Source organism: Lycorma delicatula, chromosome 2, assembly GCF_047948215.1.
Source record: "Lycorma delicatula isolate Av1 chromosome 2, ASM4794821v1, whole genome shotgun sequence".
NCBI lineage: Eukaryota > Metazoa > Arthropoda > Insecta > Hemiptera > Fulgoridae > Lycorma > Lycorma delicatula.
Genome location: NC_134456.1, coordinates 16069546 through 16086078, shown reverse-complemented (window position 1 = coordinate 16086078; position 16533 = coordinate 16069546). Strand labels below are relative to the sequence as shown.

The 16533-nt window shown below is 29.1% G+C and overlaps 1 pseudogene; it reads left to right on the top strand.

The window, feature by feature from the left end:
• LOC142320501 (serine-enriched protein-like) overlaps positions 1-16533 on the top strand; it is an 83734-nt pseudogene that overhangs the window by 64960 nt on the left and 2241 nt on the right.

Genomic DNA, 16533 nt, shown 5'->3' with positions numbered 1-16533 from the left:
TACTTTTGGTTGCAATATGTCTAAAAAGAATATAAGTATCAAGAAATACTGAATTGCTTTCTCTGAGAGAAATGATGTTTAATATACTGCTAGTCATCTTGGTGAAGATTGAAGTGTCATTTGTTGGAGTAAAAAAAGCACCTAAATTTTAGTGGACTTAAATTAGATGTAACAGTTTTTTCTGCTCAAACTTGGCGTGGGGATTTTGTTATCCCTGAAAGTGGTTGTTTCATTTTCGAGATTGATTTACGTCTTACATGTATATTTATATGTTCTGTTTTTATGGGATTTATAGCTAAGGTAATAAGCAATCTAAAAGGTAAACATTGGTGATATATTAGATTTTTCATATAATATTTACTCATAGAATATTTTAAAAATGCAAATCTTTTACTTGCTGTGTTTTGAATATTGTTTGAAGTAGTTTAGAAAATATCCTGCTGAAATTTGTAACTCGATTTTTGTCATAGAGGGGTAGCATCTTCAGCTTCATCATTGATTTTCTGCATTTAAATTTTTGGTTATGTTTGAAACTTTTCATACGCTACAAATAAATATTCCATATATTCATTTATTTATGGTGATTAAAAATAAATAAATGAGTAGATTGAATTTGACAGTTGTTCCTGGTTAATAATGAAAGAATGTTAAAAACCTCAATGAGAGGTTCTACCTGAGAAAACAAATATTTGTTTTTTATTTTTATATTTCAGATATGTTATATTCATTAAATTACAACATGTAAATATTGACGTTTTAGTATTAATATTTATCATTATTATTTATTTCTTTATAAAATATTTCATTTTATTAATGTGTATCAATGTGATGTAGTGATAGAGCTTGCCTTACCATGTGGAGGGTCGATAGTTAAAGTCAGCTCTGACCAGTTATATTTTAATGCTGTTGGCTTTTCAATATTAGCTACTAGCTATCATTTCATTATTAAATCGTAGTTAACAAATCATCTTGACTTTGTGTTCAGCAGAGATAAACAGAAATGCAGATATCTTTGATTTAACTAAGTCGCACATTATATTTAATCTTTTAGAATATTATAAAAAAATAATCAGTTAATTAATTTTACTGATAACGTAGATTTTAAACAGCTCTTCTTTTAGTTATATATATCTTTATACAGCTGTCAATTTTCCCTGCCAATTGATTAACAAGCTTGTAGTTTCACAACTGTGTATATTAATTTTTTTTTTTACACCATTTATCCCACTGTTTCTTATGGCTGTGATGTTTGCAGACTGTTTGAGATACAGTAGACACCAATCGGGGTTGCTTTCTCTGAGAGTAAAGATATTGATTTTACTGGTGATCTATGAGATGGACAAATTGAAAGTTATGTTTTTAAGGTTGAATATCAACTGCAGTTTGCCAAGTTTGGCAATCTAATATGAAATATGTTCAGTTCATTGACAAAAGCAATGCAAAACCACCACCAGTTCATTTTTCTTTGTAAGAAGGTAATGGATATTTATTATTCTTTAAAAGCTTATGGGTTTTTAAAACTAATTTGTGGCATTTATCCAGTTGACTACACCGTAACAAATATGTTTTATCATATTTATTCATATTGGTTCTTAGTTCTTTGTTCTATCCTTAAGAGGACTTTTTAAAGTGTAAAAAAAATTACACTTTAAAAAAAAACAGGGTAAAAAGTAATACATATTTCTCCCATATTCTTGTTAATGTATTCACTCCTTTATTTTTTCTAATTTTTTTTTTTTTTGCAGTCTCTTTACATTGTTTTTATAATTTTTTTTAGAAATATTTTTGTCTACAGAAAGGCTATCCTTATTATTTCTGGAATTAAGCCCATTGATATCCTTACGCCTGAGCCCCAATTATGTTATGATATTAAGAAGGTGAGCCAATTTACTTCTCGGTGCATAAAAGAACTAGACAACCAGGGTTTCCATTTATGGCAGGTTAGGTGGACTGAATCACCTGATGGCCATTACATGCATAGAATTTTTCCTGATGTGAGAAGTATGCAGGTAGTTAGGTAGATTAATATTACACAGTTTTTTCTGGATATTGTGCTTTTTGAGATAAGTTGCCCAGGTACGGTCTGATTAATTCAGGCTTATGTCCGGAGTGTAGGGCCATTTATGATGTGCACTATGTCTTATATGTCTGTCTCAGGTATGAAGGTGAACCTACCAAAGTAGCTAGAGTGCATTTATTACATCATTTAAGCAGTGGAATAAATGGTGCATAAAACAGATTAATATACACTGTTGTGAAACTACATGCTTGTTACCACTCAGCAGAGAAAATTGACAGCTGTATAAATAAATATAACTAAAAAGAAGAAGAAGAAAAGAAAGGCTATTTAAATGAACATCATCATTAATTAATTAATTGATTATTTTTTTATGTTATCTAGAAGATTAACCTACCAAAGTAGACATTAGTCTAGACAGATGGGTCGAAACAGAATGATACCATTGGATGTGCTTTTGTAGTAAATGACAAAATCTAGATGTTTGGTCTACTTGGTATTACAAGTGTATATAATGCTGATCTGTACGCCACCAATAAGATTTTGAGTACCTTTAATCCAAAATACAGTCACATCTTATTTGTAGCAATTCGTGTAGTGCACTCCAAGCTTTAGAACAGTGTTTCTCAACCACTGGTCCGTGAGATAATGCCACTCCTGAACAGATTGTCCACATAAAAAAAAAAAAAAAATTAAAAAGTATGAGAAAAATTTCATATAACGATAATATAGAATTTATACACTGTTGTGTAATTATTTAATAATGCTCTGTACGTATACATTGGTGAATAGTGGTGCATGTTTAATTTATTAAATACGTTATATTCTTTGCACAGTTGGCAACAAGAAACTATCCTGCGACGTATGAAGTGTAGGAGTGGAAGATATCAAAACAACGCCGCCCTAAATAGTACAGCTTTGGTGCTACTTTTGTTTTATGACAGCTATGTGCACGTACAATTGCAGCTAACTGCAACACTACATTTACAATTACATTATTTACTTTACACAGTTGAGTAGTAGTGTTATAGTCAAGTGGTTTACTTTTAATTATTGCAAAAACACAAATTTTTATTCTTCTTAAAATGAGTAAAAAAAGACAAGTTCTACTCTGGGATAAAATCGACTGAAACAGAAAGTGAATGTCCACCAAATAAGAAAAATAAATCTGCTTTCACAAGATGCTATAATAATGAGTATTTAAAATATGGTTTTATACTTTGGGCAGATTCTACAAAAGATAATATACATAATATGTAAAGGAAGTTAAGAATAATGATACGATGAAACTGTCCAAAATGTTGCGACATTTAAAATCAAGACATCCCAAATGAGAAAAGAAACCATTGGAATATTTTGAACGATAAAAACAAGAATTTAATCTCCGAAATAAAAAATGTAAAGAAACTTTTATTCAAAATAAATCACAATTGAAATATTCATATTTAGTTGCACTACGTATAGCCAAAACAAAAAAATTGTTCACAACCAGAGAAAATTTAATTAAACTGGTGTAAATTGATGTTTGCAATGAAATATTTGGACCCTCAGCTGCAGATCAGATCAAACCAATTCCTTTTTCAAATGATACAATTAGTCATTGAATTGAAACTACCTGAAAATATTGAATACCAGTTAAAAAGTATTAAAAAATCACCAATGTTTGACATCCAGATCGACGAATCATGTTATATCCTTAAAAAAAGCTATTTTGCTCTGTTACGTAAGGTACATAGACTATTCTTCGGAAGAAATTAAAGAAGAATTATTATTTTACAAAAATTTAGATTCCCACATGACAAGTTCTGAAATTTTTGATTAATTAAATTCGTGTTTAATAACTATTCCTTAAACTGGGAAAATTATATCAGTCTATGTACTGGTGGAGCAGCAAATATGACTGGGAAACATTGCAGAGTAACAAAAAGGAATCAAGAAATTGCTCCTCCTGACATATTATTAACACATTGCATAATACATTGCCAGCATTTAGCAGCCAGAATATGTCACCTGAATTAAATGATATTCTCTTGGAATCGACAAAAATTGTTAATTGTGTGAAGAAAAGCTATCTTAACTCTAGATTATTCACCATTCTTTGTCAAGAATTAGGAGCAGAACACCAGCCATCTCTTACTTCTCCATGAAGTAAGAGATGACTCTTTTATTTCATGGAGATGGCTCTTGCGAGGAAAAGTGCTTACAGGACTTCATGAATTAAGGACAGAAATGGAGATATTTTTGGTAGAAAACAGCTTCTGTTATCAAAATGTTTTTCCAATATGTATTGGATTGCAAAACTGGCATATTTAAGTGACATATTTTCTTACATAAACAAATTAAATTTAGGTTTGCAGGGAAGTATAACAATTGCATATAATTTTTTTAACAAAATTGATGCACTTTAAAAAAATTGAAGAAAATAATCCTGATGTATTTAATTCTTATTAATATTTTATTACTATACAAAAAGAATATCGATAATCTGAATGTAGTAATAAGTCAACATTTAAAGTCATTGTATGATGGATTTGAAAAATATTTCCCTATAAACATATATTTGCAGGAGATGAATTTATGGATAACTTTTACTGAGAATAATTGCAATAATAAAAATTTAATTAACGAAGACAAGAACATCTCTTGATACTGAGTTCAGATAACATTAAAAAACAAATTTTTAACGACAAATTTAATTAAATTTGGACTGCAATAAAAAATGAATATCCAAATTTATATAACAAAACCATGAAAATACTACTTCTTTTTGCTACCACATATTTGTGTGAAGTCTCATCTATGACACTTATTAAAAATAAAACAAGAAATCGTTCATCAATAAATCCATTTCTTTGTATTAGGTTTAAGTAATTTACAATCCGACATTGAAAAAATTGTGCAAAATGAGCAACAACAAATTTCTCACTAACTTTCATTACTTACGATTAGTTTGTAATATGATTTGTTCTTAGTTCCTATTATAAAATAAAACAACCTACATTTAATTTTGGTTATTTATTTTCTGATTTTCATTTATATATTGTTTTGTTGTTTATAGATAGAAATGATATTAATTAATATTATGCATATGATAATTTAATTACTAATAAAATAAAAATATGAGTGGAGGGTCTGCCGGTTCCTGTATATTTATTTTTCTATAATTTTATGGGTCCGCCATAAAAAAAAGGTTGAGGAACACTGCTTTACAAGGTTTGTATTCTAGACATCCTATCAGAAATTCATGATGCATTTGTTGAGTTGAACTGTCACAACACACAAGTAAGTTTCTGCTAGATCCCTAGCCATGTGAGAATCCTGGGTAATGAACTTGCAGATTCCACTGCTAAAGATGCATATAGCCAACCGTTTTTCACCACTCAAGCTTGCGAGGGTCAATTGTAAGTTTGATCTGCAAGTTAATAGGAAAATCGAAAGGGAATGAAACATAGTTGCTGGCTTCCTTAGATTCTTAGCCCTGCAAAGGATGGCTGAGAGAGGCTGAATTTGTTACAAATGTATAGATAGAATAGTAAATCTGGGTCGCTAGGGGCCCATCTTTGTGCTTACTTTGCCAAGATAGGCATTTTGGCATCGAGCCCTGGATAACTTAGATATTCACTGTTAGGATGAGAATGGATATGTGAAGAACTCTGCGGTAGAGCTCCAGTGTGGGAGACCTTGCTCCCAAAAGTGGATCAGAGCAGAGGAATGTTTTCATTAGAGGCTAATTAAATTTGTGGCTAATTAAATTTTTTACTTTAAGTAAATTGAATAGTAAGACAAAATTGTCGTTATTGCGATCAACACTTGTTTTTTTGGTATGAGGATAGAATTTCTGATGTTTAATGACTCGGTCAAGTAATGATCTGAGTGTATAGTCTAATTGAAGTTATATATAGGAAGAGTTTTTGTGTGAAACCTTCGATGTTAGAGAAAAGCACAGGGATTGTGCTTTCAAGAATCGGTTAATTTGATAGTTGAGGGTTGTAAGATACGGCAGGTGGTCATGGTTGGAAGAGGCCATACGCAGGCGATAGTAAGTTCTGTAAATACACTGATTGAAATTTCATCTGCTGAGGTATTTGCATCGGTGGCATCTTGACAGAAGCCAAATTGATGACTGTGTTGTGATATCAAATTTAGAGGGTCTAAAAGATGACCTCTGGTAAAGCCCATCAGGGCTAGGGGATGGTATAGCAACCAGGATCGCCACAAGGCGGATGTCTTTCCCTAGAGGGGTCAGGATGTTATAATACTACTTAGGCAATGTATTATTTTTTTTATAACGATATATAAAATGTATTACTATGAGTAGTTACGATTATGTTTATCCAACCTTACTCATAGATTTTTACGTTAATATTGCTAAATTCTAAGGTTTTTTTTGTGTTTGTTTGACGATTTTATGAAATTATTTTTAAATAATCAATTTCTTTTGAAAATTATAGTCATATATTTTTTGTAATAACTTGAATATTCCTTAAAAAAATGTATGCTTTCAAAATAATACATTAATGTTAAGAAATATATTTTAATATATCAGTTTTAAATTATTTTTTGGTGGGGAGAGGATGTTCAGTTTATTTATAAAATTATTATTGTTTGTATTCCTAAATTATATTTGAAGTCCTCTATAATGGAAACATTAATAAATAATGTTACATTAATATTATTTGTATTTGTTTAATGTTTCTTCGTTTTTACATTGCTTTATTTTTTTATTTTATTCACAATTTGCACTCATTACTTTCCGTATTATTGTTATTTTTAATTGTAAAAATTTATATTATTTCTTTCTTCTATTAATAGTATAAGATTATAGTATATTATTATTTGTAAAAAGAAGACAATTATGTGTTATTAAATGTTCAAAAACTGTGTTGAATTATACAATACCAGTTTTACCAGGGTCACATCCAATCACCCCCCCTCCCCAGAGAATGTGAATGCATCTTTGTGTCAATTTTTTTTTACTGAAACTTAATAAGAATTGAAATGAATGTTATCATAACCTTTTTTTGAACAATAAAGCTTATAATAATTTAGAACAAATTTTATAATAATTAGTTTTAATGTTTAAATATGAAGTGCGAGAATTTCAGGAGGAAGTGAGGTGATAGGGTGATTGAGATTGATTTTTTCTATAAAATTGACGAATATTATTTTAAATATTCAACATTTTGCAAAAAAATCAAATAAAATTTAATAAATATTTTGTTTTCAAAATATCATCAATATTTTTAGTCAGATAGTTTTTTTAACAAAATATTTAAAATGCGGTAAAAAAGAATAAAATATGAATTCTGTTTGTTAATTAATATATACTTGTTTGTTTGTGTATTCATGTAGATTATATCTACATATGTTATAGTGGGTTTTTTCTTAGAATCATTATTTGTTAAAAATTTCTACAAATGCATATTTAAACGTTATGACATGGGTTTAGAAAAGTTATATTTAAATAAACTTGATTTGATTTGTAATTAAAAAGTTAATTTAAAAATAAATTTGTATATTAACCTTATAGATATTCAATCAAGGATGCATAATTGTTTTGTACCAGAACTAGTTAATGTATTAAATAAATTTTTGTATTGTAGATTCTTATACATTATCTAGACTACTTACATATTACAAGTGAATGGAAATAAAATGAATAATTCAATATCCAAAAAAATAAATTCAATTATCTTTTTATTGCTAAAAAATAAAACAATAAAATTAATAAAAAAAAACCTATTTGTTTTTTAACAGTTTTTTTTTTGTGAAAAGTTCCCTTAGGTTTTTTTATGACTAAGTTTTTACTAAAGCCATATGAATTTGCTTTAAAATGAATAAAAAATGTCTAGTAACAATGCTTTCTTAATTTAAAGCATAAATGCTTTATTTTTGCCTGATAAAAAACTTTTCAGTTAGTTAATTTTTTTTCTTTTTTATATTCTTATTTATAGTCACATTAAATTTTTTTTTTCTTCAGTCATTTGACTGGTTTGGTGCAGCTCTCCAAGATTCCCTATCTAGTGTTAGTCGTTTCATTTCGGTATACCCCTTACATCCTACATCCCTAACAATTTGTTTTACATATTCCAAACGTTGCCTGCCTGCATAATTTTTTCCTTCCTATCTGTCCCTCCAATATTAAAGCGACTATTCCAGGATGCCTTAATATGTGGCCTATAAGTCTGTCTCTACTTTTAACTATATTTTTCCAAACGCTTATTTCTTCATCCATTTGCGACAACACCTCTTTTTTTGTCACTTTATCCACCCATCTGATTTTTAACATTCTCCTATAGCACCACATTTCAAAAGCTTCTAATCTTTTCTTCTCAGGTACTCCGATTGTCCAAGTTTCACTTCCATATAAAGCGACACTCCAAACATATACTTTCAAAACTGTTTTCCTCACGTTTAAATTAATTTTTGATGTAAACAAATTATATTTCTGACTGAAGGCTCGTTTCGCCTGTGCTATTCGGCATTTTATATCTCTCCTGCTTCGTCCATCTTTAGTAATTCTACTTCCCAAATAACAAAATTCGTCTACTTCCATAATCTTTTCTCTTGCTATTTTCACATTCAGTGGTCCATCTTCGTTATTTCTACATTTCATTACTTTCATTTTCTTCTCGTTTATTTTCATGTGGTAGTTCTTGCATAGGACTTCATCCATGCCGTTCATTGTTCTTTCTAAATCCTTTTACTCTCAGCTAGAATTACTGTATCATCAGAAAATCATACCATCTTTATCTTTTCAGCTTGTACTATTACTCCAAATCTAAATTGTTCTTTAACATCATTAACTGCTAGTTCTATGTAAAGATTAAAAAGTAATGGTGATAGGGAACATTCTTTATTTTTTATTTAAGTATGTTTTTTATTTACAACTAGTTGGATCGTAAAACGGAAATATTTCGAATAAAACTCATTACCCCATTTTTGACATGATCGTAATACTTTTCTCTTTAATTTAGCTATTCTAGCTGTATTCACTGAGAAAGTATAAATAAAGAAACTGCAAAGAATCAAACTTTGAATGCATAAGAATTAATTAATGCATTATGATAAATATTTTTTATTTATTGTCTTGTCAAAAAATAAGAAATTTATATTTTCATTAGTCAGATAAGAAAGATATTAAATTTTTTATAAAGTAAATATTCTTTTCTCTTATTTCATTGCTTAATTTATCCTTTATTTATTTCTTAATATTTTGATAATTTTTTTTGCTGTAAAATATCAGGTTTTAAGATTTTGAATAGCAGAAAATTTGATTTTTCTTTTTGGGTGTTTTTTTTTTTAGGAAAAAGGGAAAATTGACAAAAGTGTATTAAATATTTTTTAATTTATGTTCATTAGACAATTTTTTCTTCATATCCTTCTTAATTTAATATCATCTTTTAAATTTCTAATAAATTTACGTGAATGCCTATCTGTAATTATTAATAACTTATCTATTATAAAATATTTTATATCTTTAAAGATTTGTAATGAAATTATAATTTTATTGTGGTGCATGTTCCACTGATTCAGTTGAGAAATCTTTTTCAGTTTAAAAACGGTTGTATTCCATCCACTTCTTGGTTCCATATTGTTTGCTTAGATTTTCTTTTGTCTTATTCTTTCTATAAATTTCTTGCACTAATTATTCATAACTAAACTTTCATAAATATGATCTTGCAGTTCTGTCTTTTTTCATATGTAGAAAACTAATTATGCTATTCACTTCTGTAGTTGGTGTGTGAAACAATGACAGCTTTACATTACTTGTTGTTTACTTATGGATGACAGATGAGTGTGTAACAGAATTATAAATGTTAGTAGCTGTTGTACATGCATCATGTTGCTGTGGCAACTGGTTTATTTTCAATAACCAGAAAGGAGTTTAGTTTTTGAATAACTTATTTATGTATTATTATTTTAATTCTTTTTTCACTGAATATTTTTTGAAAAAAAATATATTACCGTATTTTAACAGAAGGAAGAGAATTTATATGTAGTTATGGTTAAATATGCAGTTTAGAAAAAACACTGTTCAGTATAAAAATACTATGTTAAATATAAAAATCTTACTTTTAAATCATAACATTTGTTTTAGCAAAAACAATGCAGAATTTGTATAATACAATCAAAAAATGTTTTGAAATTATTCAATTAATGGCAAGTCATTTAAATTTATACGTATTATAAAACTATGATTAGGTATTAAAAGTATCATTGGAAAACCAGCTAATAGAATTATTAAATATTTATTGATTTATTTTCAAAACACTGGAACAATTTTTCCCATCGGATCTTTCAAAGTTAATTAGAACTCAAAAAAAAAAAATTGTTGGTTAAGGTATGTTTTTTGTTTTCTCTTGAAGCATACTACCTGTATGAGGGCTGTTTCAAAGTTCTATATCTGACAGAGGAAATAAAAGATTTTTCAGAAATTTTTATTTTCAACATAATCATCTTGCAGTTAGATAGATTTAGACCAGTAACTTTCCATTTTTTTAATACCTTCAGTATAATGTGACTTGTCGAATTCAAAATAAATGCTTGTCTCAGATTTGACCACATCATTTGAAGTGAATCTTCATCTAATGAGCTACCTCTTCAGGTTTAGAAAGAAAAAGCAATTGCTGAGAGCCAAATTTGGTGAATACAATCATGTGGAAGCAAGTTAAAGCATAGGTCAGTGTTTCCCAAACTGTGCGCCACGGCACCCCGGGGAGCCACTTTCTCTTCACAGGGGTGCTTTAAAATATTGTAAAAGCTTCATAATTAATTAAAACAAGACATTTATAATTATTAATTTAATGTTAAAGTAAAAAAAAATGAAGATACACGATTTTTATTTATTTTTATCACTTACTTACAGGTAGTCATACTTTTACTTAGGGTAGGGCGCCATGGAAAAATTTTAATTGAAAATCTGCGACTTGGAAAGGGTGCTTTGACTTAGAAAAGTCTGGGAATCACTGGCGGTCATGGAGTTTTTCAGCCAGGATGCAACCTGAGATGTATGTGCAATCCCCAGGCGTGTTACTGTGGTGAAAGAGTTCTTTTGGCCAAATGTAGACAATTTAATAGCACATTTCAATAATATCAGTAATGAAACTTAATATTCGCAATGATGGTCCTGCCTTTTTCCAGATATTCTATGAGTACCACACCATGTGAATCCAAAGAACCGCAGCTACGGCTTTTTCTGTAGATGCAACCATTTTCGCTTTCTTTAATGCACTTTCACTTGCTCCCACCCACTGTTTGGACTGCTATTTCATGTCTGATATATAATAGTGAGTCCATATTTCATCTACTGTTATAAAATGTTGAAGAAACTCAGTGAAATCACATTTAAATAATTCCAAACACCCTTTAGAAGTGTTCAATTGAATGCATTTTTGGTTGATTGTTAACAAATGCAGCATTCATCAAGTAGAAAGCTTTTTCATACCTAAAAGATTATGTAAAATGTAGTGGGACAGTCTGTCAAGATGTTTGTCATATCAGTAAGCTCGCTTACCTTCAGTTGGTGATAATTTAGTACAAAACTGTAGATTTTTATGATGGTTTTGTTAGTTTTTAGGTGTTTATCATCTTGAATTTATGTGTGACCATGTTTAAATTAAGCAGATAAATTTTTTACTATTGAAAACAAAGGGGGAAAATTCCTATAAAATGGAATCTAACTCTTTTTTCTATATCCATATGGGTTTGTAAACCTTTTAAAGCAAAATACTTTGTAATAGCTTGAACCCAATTTTATCCAATTTTCAGAAAATATCGAACCCTGTTTGCTTTACTTTATTATCAGAAACAAGCAACTGAACTCATTCATCTGGAATTTTGCAACACACTATCTAAAAGATCATACTTTATAAAAATCGTTGACATATTTCTGCCATCTCTGTTTAAGGCTGAGAACTTTCTGACTGAACCTCATCTGCTTCACAACAAAAAACAACTAACATATATTAACCAACAATTACGTAAAATGGCTAACATTCTCGGAAAAGAGCCTTTTGCTGATCTTTAAACAATCCCTGAAAATTTTTAATAATAAAGGAATATGGTGCTTCCTTCAAATTGACAAACAGATTATAGAAAACAATAAAAAAAATATACTATAATAAATACAGCAACCTATTATTATACAGATTAGACTTCAGGATTATTGCAAATCGTCTCAGAAACAGAACAGACTCATATAAAGACATTTAAACACAACATATAAATTTTGTGTGTACGATATCTCAGTATTTTTGAACAATATAAGATTCACAATTGCACAAAATTTGTGTAGAAATTGTGCAAAAAAATGACACCAAATTTATCCACAATTCTGCGCAAAATTTCACTATTGCACAAAATTATTCAAAAAATATCATATTAAAAGAATTAACGCAATATAGATTAATTATATTATTCAAGTACATATTTGAACGGGTTTTTAATATTTTAAAATAGGTGACATTAACAGTTGTGTTACTACTAGTAACTCTCTTGAATAATGTGCTTATAATTAGCTCTAAAAAAAAAAAATTAGTATTTTGAGAGTAAGTTATTTAATATTTAATTGTTTTAAAGTGTTTCTATGTTTTGTAATGCTGTTCAATAAATAAAATTTGATTTCTTGGGTTTATCTGTGATAAGCAATTCATTAGTATATGATATATTTTATTATATTTGTTATTATTTAAGTGAAGCTACACTGACTCTTACTTGACTTTACCTGACTAGAATGCGATTATGTTAGAAAATCCAATCGTTCATTTTCTAATGAGGACAATTAAATTATTTCCTGATTAGACTTGACTTCACAGATAAAATTGTGTAGTGCTCTTGGGTTGATACTTAATCAAGTTCCCCTACCTCTTCGAAATAGTTTTGAGAACACTGATTTGTGTTTCTCTCCTTAATATTTGGTGTACACATTTTTTTTGTTACAGAGTACAGTTTAATAACCATTTCAGTTTACTAATAAAATAGAAAAAAGAAAATTGACAGATTTAATATGGGAGAATACTATAATAAACAAAACTGAAAATAAAATTTACAAATTAATGAGTGGAAATTTCCATATTTTTATCTTTTTTCTCTACATATTTATTCATCCATTTTTGTTTTCTTTTCACTGTGCACCAAAAATTCAAATTCATAATCTGGAGTTTGTTAGTACAAATCTCAGAGTGTGAGTAGAATGGATATACTTCTTTAGCAAGGTTTTACAACAAAGTAAACTCATATTTGGCCTGGAAGCCGCACTCAAGTGCATTTACTCTTAATCAAGTCAGCATCTGATGTAGCCTCACCTTTAATATTAAAATTATCTTAGTATTATTTATTAATAATGTTATTTATTTACATATTGTTTTTATTATTTGTTATTTAGCCTGCTTCAAATCAGCATTTTACATTAATTATTGAAGAATTTGAACCAGACATATTTAGACAGTTGATTGAATACATACATACTGGCTGTGTTACTCTTCAGCCTCGTACATTATTGGGTAGTTAATTATATTTTTTAATTTTGTCATAACAGTTTTGAACTGTTGGTGTTATAAATATACTGTTTTTCTGGTAACAAGTAGGAAATCATTTTTTAGTTATTTGTATTTAATTATTTAGTCATACCTTACCATATATGTCTTTGCTGATTTTATTTTTCATAGATTTATTTAGATGGTTATGAAATTTTTATACTTATGTATTTTTATTTCGCAATTGTATTTAAAAAAAAAAAAAAACATAATGCATAATTGTGAAAAGAACTCAAAAAATTATTGAATTTGACAAGAAAACTGTATGCTACTGTATTATATGCTGTATGAATTACTCTTCCCCACCTATCTCTCTCACTCCCTCCCTTCACAGTTTGGGAATCTGTCCTAGACCAATCCAACGGGTCTAGAAATATAAACATAAATGAACATTCATAAATAAATAGTTGAATATTAAAAATGATGAATTATTTAAATTGCCACACTTGAATTGATAGCTAGCTTAGTTGAAATCCAATTTTAATTCAACTGATCATATTAACTATCAGTTTTACCTATGACAAAGGTAATACATTACCTAAAATAATTGATGATTCATTGGATTTGAAAATACTTATGTAAATTCGTAAGTTTACATTTAGCTTCCTATTAATTTTGGTTTATTTATGATGGTTTTTGTCGGTAATTATAAAGTCTATTATAATCTTGTAATTACTGGTGTAGTATAAAATTAAAAATGATTTTCTAATTTTTGCCATACAAATTTTCTGTAATTATGTAAAATTAGGAACTCACCTCTGATTTAAATAAAATTTTTCATATATCTTATTTAGGATCTAAGTTTTTTGTTAAAATTGAAATTATTCATTGGAAACACCTTTCATTCAAGTTACACCCTTCGTAAATTACACAGAATCGAAACCAAAAATTTTGTAATTAAGAATTAAGCGCTATATATTATTTTTGGACTAAATAGGTGAGGCAAGTTCTTAATTGTTTATAATTATCAGATTATTTTTGTTTTAATTATTTATTTACTTACTTGTATTTTATTCACAACTTTCAGGTTCTTGAGTTTGTTGATGAACATGGTAATGAGGTTTTAAACCTTGGTTCATTTACTTTATTACCACAGCATGTTGTTCGTTTAATTTTAGCGAGAGAAGAATTGAGAGCTGATGCATTTACAAAGTTTCAGGTAGATTTTGTTTTATTTTAAGTTGGATTTTAATCAAATTTGTCTTATAATAAAATTACATACTTTAAAGATAATAATAAGTGTGATCTTATATATATATATATATATATATATATATATATATACTATATGTGTGTGTGTGTGTGTGTTTGTATATATATATATATATATGTGTGTGTGTGTGTGTGTGTGTGTGTATGTATATATATATATAAATGTTTGTTTGTTTGACCCATATGTGTTCCTATACATTCATCTGATTGCAACAAAACTTTCATGAGTAGTTGTGTGCATGCCTTTGAAGGTTTCTAAATTAGTTTGGACCCGCTAGGTGGCACAGGGGTCAAGATATTTCAAAAAAATTGTATTTATGGTCCAATTTGGCTCCTATTCAGAATATCTATTATTTACATAAAAGAAATATTTTTGCGTAAAAGGCAAGATGGAAAAAGGAATAAGGGATGAGGGGAAAAGGTAAAGATTGGAAGAGGGAAAAAAACAAAGGTTAAATTTTGTGATGTTCAATTTTTTAATGTTTTATCAAACTTTCATTTACTGAAGATCATGGGTGTCACAACTAACCTATGTAACCCATGATGTCACCTGTATGTCATCAGCTATGGCGCCATACTAATAATTATTGGCACCACAATAAAAGTGAAAGATCGAAATGAAGCATTTTATAGCGAGTGGTAAATTGCAATGAATATACGATACCTTTCATCATCCCAACCCCCATCGGGGAAGACTTGTGATGATTCTGGTTGCCACTCTCCACACCCACGCCCCCGTTCGCAGCCCTGATGGGCTTAACGGAGGTCGTCTTGTGACCCTATAACTGATTACATCTCAAAGTAATTAGGCAGGCCTCATTGGGATGCCACGGATGTAAACATTTTTGTAGACATTTACATCAGTGAATTTTGACTCGTCTTAGCCTTCACTGTAGGATTCTTTTGGACATCTTGATTGTCCTACTTCGTTGCCATCTGAACTAGCTAACTGAGTTCGCAGAAGCAGGAACCCTGCGCCTTGTTCTGCATTTAAGTAAGCTACTAGTGAATAAATGCCTCATAATGTTTGAGGCAAATTCAGTAAAAATAAAACATACCACAAGAAAATGTTGTTCACAAGAGAATGATACCTTTCAACAGCTGGAGTTCCAGCCGATGCTATTGTGTATATATTTACCGGTTGACTACATCTGTATCCACATGAATTGATACTAATCAATTAATACCAAACTACATATGTTTAGTTCAGAGCTAACAGCAGCAGTTCATTAGTATAGAGGTAAATGTTATTGAGCTTTTGTAACACATTTTGTCACAGAACTAGATCACATCCCCACGTTATAATGGGGACGAATACTGTGCGATATCTGTGTTGGTATTAGGATTTTATATATCAGATCAAGTAGTACTTAATGAAATAGAAGCTGGAGATGTTAATCTTTTTATAATGTGGATACAATAAATGAATTACAACACCATGTCTTCTTTATATATTCAACTATGAAAATGTTTATGACATATACTGTACTGTTGGTTTTGATGAATGGTTACAAAATAGAAGACCATAACAGTTCTGTGGTAGATTACCTGGCTACGTTTGGCTATTTAGAGAACGATAATAAAATCAAAGACTAAAAACTAATTAAAGAAGCCGTAATGCTGTTTCAAGAAACCATAAGTTGCTGATAGATGGTGAACTGAACAACGAAACCCGGCAATTAACAAAGACACCTTGTTGCGGCGAGCAGGATTTTTCAAACTTTTATAGACCCGTTCTATAATATAGAGAAAGTTGAGACTGTCTTG